The sequence below is a fragment of the Cavia porcellus genome, unplaced genomic scaffold (assembly GCF_034190915.1).
Source record: "Cavia porcellus strain 051 isolate PalLab524CR breed Dunkin Hartley unplaced genomic scaffold, mCavPor4.1 scaffold_5, whole genome shotgun sequence".
In the NCBI taxonomy this organism is placed as follows: domain Eukaryota; kingdom Metazoa; phylum Chordata; class Mammalia; order Rodentia; family Caviidae; genus Cavia; species Cavia porcellus.
The window spans coordinates 7,657,700-7,668,577 of record NW_026947488.1 but is presented as its reverse complement, the minus strand read 5'-3'; positions in this window follow the sequence as shown (position 1 = coordinate 7,668,577).

The following is a 10,878-nucleotide window of genomic DNA, read 5'->3' as shown; positions in this document are numbered from 1 at the left end:
GTCAATTGTTTACATGCTTAAATAGCACACTAAATTTCACTAAGCCTTATACAGTTATGCTGTTACAACAAAAAACTCATATTTGGTTGCCTGTAAATTTAACTCGACCATGGTCTCAAGACCCGGTAATTTCTGTTACTACTGAATTTTTTAAACATCTGTTAAAACGTACAAAAAGATTTATTGGAATAGTGGTTGCTGTACTGTTAAGTCTGATAACTGTAGCCTCTCTAGCAGCAGTCTCAGGAGTAGCTTTACATACCTCTTTGCAAAAAAAACATGTTGTCGAATTATGGCATGAGAATTCTCATGAACTTTGGTTAACTCAGTGGCAAATAAACGCCAAACTACAACAACAAATAGACCTCCTTAAACAAACAGTTGAATGGATGGGTAGAAAAATATTGGCTCTTCAGCATCAAGTGTTTTTAAAATGTGATTGGAATTCAACTACTTTCTGTATAACCCAACGACCTTATAATCAGACAGAACATGAATTGGGAAATGATTAGAATGTATTTAAATGGAAACACCTCTGCCCAGGAGGAAATAGAATCTTTGCATAATCAAATTGACAAGGATTTTGCAAAGCAAAATGATGATGAATCTCTAGCACAATTCGCGCAATTGCTTGCTCAATCTTTGAAAGGATTAGATTCCAAAGAAATCTGGCAGAGCATTACCCACACTTTTAGTGGCATGGGACTTAGTTTAATTATAGTTCTCATTGCCATAGTTCTTGTGTATTTTTACTGCATAAGACGAAATGCTATTAATAACCTGATCTTATGGAAATTATTGTTAAAAAATAAAAAGGAAGGAAGTGTGGGGGATGAGGTGTCACTTTGTAGGCCCAACCCCCTCTAACCTGCAATTTACAATAGCCGCCCTGGTATGCGAGAAGGAGGTAGAACGGGAATGCCTGTTCTCAGTGAGCCCTCACCCTCTGGAATCCATACTGTGAGCTGGCTTTGTTTTGCAGAAGTCTTGAGGAAGTGGCTGGCCACCCTTTGTGACACTAACAGCAGACAAATTAACAACATTCTTGAGCTAATGAATTTCTTCCTGGGCTAGAGAAGTTGTGAGAACTGGTTGTGATTATTTACTTCACTTAGATAGTTTTAGAATAAACATTGTAGTCTGTCACGTTGTAGCTTGCCACAAAGAATGCCTTTTCACTACTTAATTATCTGGGCTCTGTGAATTGATCGGGTTTACTATATATGAATCCTAAAATAAAGATTGTGCGTACAGTGCAGTGCAGTGCAGTGTAACGCGGTGCAGACAGCAAAGGTGTCTCTCCTGTCTTTCTTTTCCAAGCGCTGTACCCCCCGTGTCCCGACAAGGCGTGCGTGTTTACCTTGCCCGGAGTTCAGAGTGCTCTAGACACTCACGACACCTGGAAGCTTAAGAGAGCCTTGTAAGCAATGAGGGTACTGACCAACCACACCTGAAGACAAGCTAGTTACGGGGACTGAGCACTATCAAGATTTGGAAGGAATAAACAGTGATTCATGGGTTTGAATACCTCCTCACAAGAGGTCCAGCAACTCTTTTTCTTCTGGCCTTTGGTTTTTGAGATCCTCCTGTATCCTTTTAGAAAAACCCCTTGATTAGATTGTCTTGTAGTAACTTACCATTCCTCGGCAGCTATAGACCGCATCGGAGCAGTGTTTCTGAGATCGTACCATAGAAAGGCATGTGTCTCTTCTAAAAGACATCAACAATCCAAACTCTTGCCCATGGAAAATGTTTTCTGAACATTTAGAAAAGGAATCCTCACCTGCCCCTCACCCTCCACTTTCAGCATCTCCAAGAGAAGAGAAACCAGATCAGGCCCAAGTTTCTCTCCAGCCAGAAGAGATGCTCTCTCTTTTCCCTTTTTAATCTGCCAGTTAAAAATACGCTATTAGAAAACTTAGCTGTGACCTGTATTTTTCTCTTTTCTGAGAATCCTAGGTTGCATGTGAGGCCCAATGACAATTTTTTTGCTAGACTTTTAGAGGTGAGGCAAAAATGGATTTCATTTCTCTGCAGTTGGGCTCAAGTTCCAAATAAATTAGAATCTGAACTGATGTTGCCTAAGAAAGCAAGCAACTCCCATAGTCAATGATGGCTTCCCCATCCATCCCTCAGAGAAACCAAGATTCAGGCAAGCCCAAGACAGCAGGACCTAGGAGCAGTTTTTAGCTTCTGAAGAAAACTGTCTGTAAGAAAATAAAGGCAGGCACGTAAGATGTTCAGCTCTCAGGCTTCTTTTGTGGTTGAATACAAGAAGCCTCCATGCACCAGGTAGCAGAGACAGCCACAGTGCAGAATGCAGGTGGGAGACCGAAGCCTGGTGTGAGCGAGACTCACAGAACAGCCGAAGAAAAGGTCCACTGCACACCTTAATTACGCTTCTCCTCTAGAGCAACACCTATCACCCCCAAGCAAATGCTCTCTTTGGAGCAAAAGTAAGTAGCTTTGGGGAAAAGTGTCTTGGAGAGCAACCATCGTGTGAGAGCTGGAAATCACAGAGCCATGTGGAGTGAATTTCTATGGCTCCCTCTGGATGTAGTCAAATTGCAGGCTTGTTTTGTGTGACAATAGTATTGGGAAAACTAAATGGAAGCCAGAAAAGTCTTAGTTAGTTGGTTTTAGAATTTAAAATTGAGATGGTTCCTCTGTACCAACGATGGCCAATCTTTTAGAGCGTTCAATGCTACAAGCAGACGCTACAGCACACGTGCCTTAGGTTCACCCCCGCCGCTCTTTGCGGCATGTGTTTCCTCACTACGTAGGTCAGCAAAGCGTCCATCTCAGATGTGAATGAGCAGTAATATTTCCTGGTCATCATTGCACAACAGTGCTGATCCCTGTGCTGATGCCGGTGCCATTGTTTGAATTGTTGTTGTTGAGTTTTCCATGAGCCATTAGCTATTTAGGAACACAGAATGTAGGAGAAAGTAGAAATAGATAAATAATAAATATTTAATGAATAAAGTAACAACATTAGTCTTATTTATTATGGGGAAAAATATAACATTCAGCCACAAGGATAGAAATATGATAGAAAAAGTAAAATTCTTTCAGAAAATTTTGGGAGCTCAAAATATTTAGTCTCTCCTTAGTAATACTAGAAGCCTAACAAAGCATAGTTTACCAGAAGAACAACTCACAGAATCCAATGGAGCTCAGCTGGGTATTGGTACTATAGTAAAATCAATCTCTGTCTCTCTGTCTCTGTCTCTCTCTCTCTTTCTCTCTCTCTCTCTCTGTCTCTCTCTTTCTCTATCTCTCTCTCTCTTTCTCTCTGTCTCTCTCTACTGATTTTTCTTTTCTTATTGTAATCTTCCTTTCCTTGAAGCCCACCTGATGGAAAACAGCAATTGACACTACCAAATTGCACACATAGTAAGTCTGTCCACCTATAAGGGTACCTGGAAATCCCAATCCAAAGGACCCAGGCACTGCTCCATTCAAGGTCAGATGCCCAGTGAGAATCAGCCACCTTGGCTGGAGAAGCAGAGGCACGTCACATACAAGAGATGCCATAGAAGTAAGGTACATGGGAATGGATGAGGCTAGGATGGGGAAAACTCATAGAAAGGAGTGCAGTGAGTGATAAAATGGAAAAGAATGAGATACATATTGAATTGTCCTGTGTGAGTCTGTGCTAATTCCCTGCAAGATGCACAAAATATGCTTATGTTTCAATAAAAGAAGAAAAATGTGAGAAGCTAGAAAGCAAATTGTCAGCTTTAGAGAAATGAAATGGATATATAACACTATTAATTTTATTTGGGGTGTTTATTATTTGAATGGGCACAGCAATCAAATATTACACTGTGATATGCATTTAAAACAAATTTTATAAATTTTAAATTTATAAAAAATGAAAGGGTTGCTGGGCCAATCATCCAACAGTAAGTTATAACATTAGGATTTTTTCCCATCATTTAAGCTTCATAAAATTTGGAAAGAAAAAGAACTAACGTTTTCTCTCATATGTAGAATTTGTTGAATAGTAATTTCCTTTCTTTGACCACATTGATCCAGGCCATCAATATGAGATCATTCACTCAACATTCAGGAAGATGCTCAGGCATGTGAAACCTCACAGTGTATGTTTAAGAAAGAAATACATTGAGAACAGGAAAGCTCATGGATAATACCAAAATTTCAGGATTTAGGTTTCTTTTTCTTGCTTCCTCATTGTCTGAGACACTGGGTCTAATCTGATTATATTCCAGATTTAAGTCCCCAGCCCTTTAGGCTCTTTATATAACACTTTAGCACCCAGGAACCCCTAGCACCAGTGCATGCTAGGTGCCCAGTCAGTTCTTAGATTCTGTTACAGAGATAAGCTGAACGTGTGGCCCAAACCAATGGTTTCTACTTACGGGAATTATCTGAGAGGCTCGTTACCAGCACAGATGCTCTGACCCCACTCTGAGATGACCCTGTTCATGAACTGGCTGAATCATAAGCTTTGACTTTGTAAAAGTCCTTGGTGAGATGCATCCCTCAAAAGTCCATCTGCAGGCAAGCTGACTAACCGTCTGGTCAAAAGGAAAGTATTTATGGTCAGCTCTACCTACTGCTAGCTTTATGATCATGGAGCAAGTTATAAACCTTCCCTCAGCCAAGGAAATTGCAATCCCATAAATAACACCCAGTATGGGGCTTGCTATGAGGATTGAAAGGAGAAAGGTAAGGAGAACAGCAGAGACCATGCCTGGCACACGGAGATGCTAATAATGTGTAGCAATTATTGACACTAATTTGTGAACTCTCCTAGTGACTAAAAGCAAGCATCAGATCACAGTGTCTGGGATCAAGGTCCATTAACCGTTGATGAGCAAAGGCCACAACTTCATCTCCTGGACATTACAACAGGGAGGGAGAAACACATCCAACTCAGAAAAGGAATCAGTACTTCAACATCCAGAAAATCAGCTGAGCGCATGGACACCTGTGGTTCTACATGCTGAGGCCCTTGAATGAAGCTAAGGCCCCAGGAAAGTTTATGACCTCCTGCAGAGGATACAAAGAAGATTTAGCTTCCTTTCTTTTTGTTTCTTCCACATTCTCTTATTCATTGGTTCTCACCTAAAAGAACCATTGGGCAGAAGTAGACAGATTTTCCAACTTAGAAGTTAAACAGAAAGTCAAGAACAGCTAATCAGAGCTGGGCATAGTAGGACATACTTGTAGTCCCAACACTGGAAAACTGAGCCAGAAAAATGTAAGTTTGAGTCCAGCATGGCCAAGTTAGAAACTTAGAATTTGACTCAAAAATTTTTAAAAAGGCAAATTATAGCCCATTGTGAAAGTCCTGGGTTTAACCGTCAGCACTGCAAAAGAAGAAAAGATTAAAAGGAAAAAAAAGGGGAAGGGAAGAGAAAGGAAAAAAAGGGGAAGGGAAGGGAAGGGGAGGGGAGGGGAGGGGAGGGGAGGGAAGGGAAGGGAAGGGAAGGGAAGGGAAGGGAAAGAAGGCAGAGGAGGAGAAGGAGGAGAAAGAGAAAGGAAATAAGCATTGAGTAGAAACATTCATCACAACAGGAGAAGATCTAGACACCAGGTAAGAATGGGAAAAAATATGGCAGTGGTTAATGACATGGGTACTTACAGTCAGACAGATATCTGAAAAGATGATATTCCAACGATTTATTTGGCAGCTGGAAGACCCCAGATGATTTTAATTTTTCTGATTTACCAGAGTGTGTTTTGGGAAAGAGAGAGAAACAGCTTCCATCCAAAGGGCAGCCATCCCCACCTCTGCACCCAGTGAGCTCCTGGGGGCAGCACCCAGGAGACAAGGGGCATGGATCTGCTGGCACCATTCTTGGCTGTGAGAGTTTGGCATCACTGTGTACAATTCCAGGGTCTAACCCGAGGAGTGTTTTTTCACAGCGAGGTCACAAAAAGCGAGCCATCCCCTCGGTCTGGTGTTCAGCTAAAGAAGCAACATTGTGTTTCACATCTGAGAGAAACACCAGCTGCAGCGGAATCCTGAAAGCGGGTGTGGCAGACACCAGGAGAGAAGGAGAACGGCAGGGGCATCCTCAAGGGGAAGCTGCACACCGCAGGCCACGACCACGCCGACCTTCACATCTCACCCTGGAATACAGCAGGCTCCGCTGCTGCCTTGTTTCGAGCTCTCAGCTGCTCCTAACTTCTGCCATGTAATAGCCACCACTGAGTGTGAGGCAGACCTCATTTCTCTGCTTCACGGATGAGGGGCCAGAACAAGGCCCTCAGCTGGCAAGCGGTGGAGTTGGGCTTCATTCCAGGATGCCACACTTAGCCTCCGTGTCCAAAGCCCCTTCCCCGGATCACACCTGCAAAGCTGGCACAAACATGCAAGGTGCGTCTTCCAGCACGTCCAGAGCCACCGTCAGTAAACTGACCACACCAAACTCAGAGGAGAAACAGTACTCCTAAAACAACTGCTGTCAGTCGTGGGCATACAAGAATTGGCGTTTTGGCAGGGGAAAGAGATGGAATATGACTCACGGAATTTTTAGTGAAAGCTAGTGTCCATAACCAAGGTGGCTCTTATAGGTAAATGGATGTAGCTTGAGACCATCCTCATAAGTGAAATAAATCAAACTCCCATGCAAAAACGTTGTATCGTCTCCCTAGCATAAGAAACTGAAACAGTAAATAAAACCCTAAATCTACAATAGCTATTGAGAAAGGGAAAGAAATTTCTCAAAAGAAAAGAACTAGGATGAGTGAAATGTGAGAAGAAAGAAGGGGAAAAAAGATAGCTAAATTATAGTACTGATTTCTTTTAATTCATTAAAAAACTATGTGTATATATGTTGTTTGATCAATTATACATGCCTATATCTTGTAATCTGAGCAACTACTTTGAAGATAACAATACACAATATATTAACCACTGTTAATTTCCTATTGTCTTGTTTTGAAATTCTGTATCATTATTTTTATTGTTTTTTTCTCTTTAAAATAATATTTTTTAAAAAGCCAAAGTGGAGAATACATACAAATATATATTCATTCAAATATGTACATGTATATTCATATGTTGTAGGTATATGAACACATTTCCATTTCTTATCTCTGTATATGCATATATGTGTTAAAATCTATATTAAATGTATAATTAGCTATGGGGATAGCTTCTCCTTCGGCCTTCTCATAGCGTACATGCCTTTTCATCCATCATGCTTGCAGAGTTGTGATATTACATTAATTTGTTGTGTCATTTGACTAAAACCATTTTGTTCACTTTTTAAGCTCCATGAGGGGAGAGATGAGCTTACTTTTGCTCGTTATAATTGATTCCCCAGAATAGTCTCTGGCATATACTGCATTAAAAATATTTGTCCCGATAATGAATAAAGTATCAAGGCACCGATTCTGACCCTGCCTACATTTTCTGAATGTATTTCCAATTACAACACCAGATAGTTTCAAATATTAACATACATTCTTTCTAATTCTCACTAATTATTTATGATGTGCAATAAGCCGTTCTTCTTGACTTGTAAATTTAATATGTTTCTGGGGGAAAAAATGCTGTAAGTGGCCTTTTCTTTCCCTGGAAGCTCATTTTCACAGTCACCCCTCAATCTTACTTCCCTCGTACTGGGTTGTGTGTATCTCGGTTTTGGTCAAGCTTCCAGCTCAGCCACTTTCTGATTTACCACTGGGGTTTTGAGAACAGCTCTTCTTCACTGTGGATCAATGAAGCAAAACCTGCCCTGGTGTGTCCTTTGTTGCTAATTGGTACCTGTAGGATTTCAAAAGTAAGATGGTGGGCTGGAGCTTCTGAAGCCATCGGCTTCTAGCTATTTCCACTGGCCACGAGCTTCCTGAGTGACAAACGATATATCAGCTAACTTGCCTTCTTTGGCCATCTGTCTGTTGGCTAAATAGCTAATCTTGGATGGACCAACTCGTCACTTGGGCAGCTGGTGTTGCAGAGATTGACTGAGCTGAGCCACTTCTGGTCTGGGTCCAATGCTGCCTGCCTGCAAAACAGTAAAGTGAATTTCACAGGCTTTGCATGTGTTTCACAGAATCATCACAAGGAAAAAAGCAGAAAAAGGAAAAGTAATTGAAGACTTAGATGGACCGGGCTAGAGAACAAAAGTTTTGCAGCATGAGTCATTTTTATGCTGCCCTTTTGAGATACACTTCATTATCTGTCCCTCTTCCTCTCTTTCACTTCTTCCTTCCTGGCATTCATACTATTATTTTTTCCAGAAGTTTCTTGTCTTAAGTGCTATTCAACCAATATATAATTAGGACCAGGTTAGGGTAGCAAATTCAAATGCCTTTTCCAGGGGCCGTGGAGACACTGTTCTTTTGGATGTTCAATATCAGAAACCCCTTCTTATGTCTGAGGATTCCTCCTCATTAGAAAGCATAGCCATCGCTCACAAAAAAAAGATTAAAGCCCAGGTGAGTATTTTCCAGCTTCTTTTGTAGCCAGGGGACAAGCATGCAACCCGAGCTCTGCAAATCAGGCACATGCACCCAGAGAATGCTTCCGTCTTAAAGGAGCAGACATCTCACAGCTCCCCTTCCAGAGGAGGTGGCCTCGAGGTCAGTGGCTTGGGTTAGAACCAGCATCAAGCACCCAGGTACCATCATGCAGGTGCAGAGGGCCCTGAGGGCTCAGGAGCCCTACTGTCCTGTCCTGATGGTCCCCGTGCAACAGCAGGAGCTAGGGTGCCATCCTGACCCCTTCTCCTGCAGCCCACCAGAATATACCTGCATGTACTTTCCTCTTCACTAACAGTGGCCATTTGACATTTAGTGCTTATAAATAAGGCTCCAAATACGTAGCGATCCCAACAAGAGATCGGAAGAGGATGGAGCGAGATAAACTAAAAGCATGGTGCCTCACCTTCTGTGGAAGCTGCTGCTAAACAAGAAACGTGACGCCAGCTATTTGACTTTTTTCCCCTTTTGTTTCTTTTTTCTTTTCCTTTATTTTGATTCTTTAATAGGAAGGTAAATTCAGATTTAATTCGACTTTTGCTTTAGCAACCAGCTCACAAATCTGGTGGGTATGAGAGCTGGTTTCGCTCCTATAACACCCACTTGAGACCTCTTTAACGTTTGACATTACTTTTAAGGAGTATTTCATACCTTAATACCTTTAGGGAGTGTTTCATACCTTTGCACCAAAGAGTTCACTAAGTCACCATGCCTCATGGACTCAACATTTTACAGCTACTTTGCAGCTTTGCTAGGGGACCAGGGTCATTTAAATGACAAGTAGCTTGTGCTACTTGGAGCCACACCCCTGCAAAGAGTTCCCTGATGCTCCTGTGTCTTCTAAGGCACCCAACAGCCTCATTACTCATTTGGGCCCCTACTTATGATATCCCCTCCTTTGCCGAGAACCTCCTGCTCCAAGCTGCCCAGCCAATCAAAATGCCGGAAATCACGCAGCACATCCAGCCTCAGACAGAACCTTCTGTCACAGGGAAGCTCCTGAGGTTGCTACTCCAGCCTACCACCTCTCAGCTGTACCACAGGCCTTGTCATGAGGTGTCACACCACATGAACCTGTCCTAGGATGTTGCATCTGCTTGGCAGAATTCACTTCTAGGTCACAGATGTAAGAGAGACTGGAAAGTGGTACTTCTGACATTCCGCCTTCTAAAGCAAAAGCCATTTTTCCTCACTCCAAGACTCATAAAAGGTGTTGCTTCTCAAACATAGGAGGAGGTTCTGACACAGGAGGCCACACATCCTCTCTTCACATCCTTGTTTGCAATTCTGTGGTTCTTTCTCTTGATCCTTTCTTCTGACAAGGGTCTGGTTTTCATCCTCAAGCCTCATTCCCTCCTTCCTCTCCATCGACACATGAAGAATCAGACAACATGGATCAAAAGTAGACTATGATTTCTAAAGAATTAGTGTTCCATCAAATATTGCACTATGAAAGTACTCTTAGCTCAATTTAATCTTGCTTTCAAGATTCTATACCTTCTCATTCTTCTAGAATTATGTTCACCAGAAGCACTCAAAGTGGGGTTTTTTTAATCAGAATAACTATGAAAGCATTCAAATGTGTTTGCTTCTCCCACTGCACTTCACCTTTATGATGGAGAGGCAGAATACCCTCCCTGGGTCCTAAGAATGAACATGTGACCTTGGCCTGGCCAATCATAATCCCCCATCCTGTTAGCCCAGGAAGTTGAACCAGGCATGAGCAAGCAAGACCAATCAGACTTCTTCAAGGAGGATTTTTTATTTGGAGGCCAAAAAAAACAGACTCACACTTGGCTTTAGAGCCAGGCACTTGGAAGAACAGAACCTGAGGCCAGTGGTGGGTAAGATTTTTTTGTCAGCAGTACTGGACAATTATGTCAATATTAAAAATGTTAGCTAAGAAGCTGAGGGAAAGAAATGGAATTTTTCTTACATGGTTTTTGCCCACTCCTTCATGGACTTTGCCAAAATGGAGCCCATACAATCAGTTTATATTTGAAGTTGTTCAAGTTGGATTTTGGCCCCTTGCAACAAAACTTTGTGGAATAGTAAGATTGTCTTTTGCTCTGAATAGAAAAGAATAGAAGAGTATAGGAGAAAATAAGTTTTCTGAATTTTGGTAAGGTTAATCAGCACGAAATGAACATTTGCTTATTTGCTTTATAATACTCTCAGCTCTAACCAAGAGCGTGCTTTGATTAAGCTTTCAAAAGAGCATTAAGAAAGAAACCGACCTGACTTGATGTCGTGATGGGAAAGAACTGTGAAGATTCAAGGTGGCTTTTTGGATTTTTTTTTTATTTTCAGGCAACTTAAGTGGAAACTTTAGATCCAATGGTCTGGCAACAAATGCTCCTAATAAAATGCACCTAAAATGCAGAATGCAAATAACAAGCCCACCAAGGACCTTTC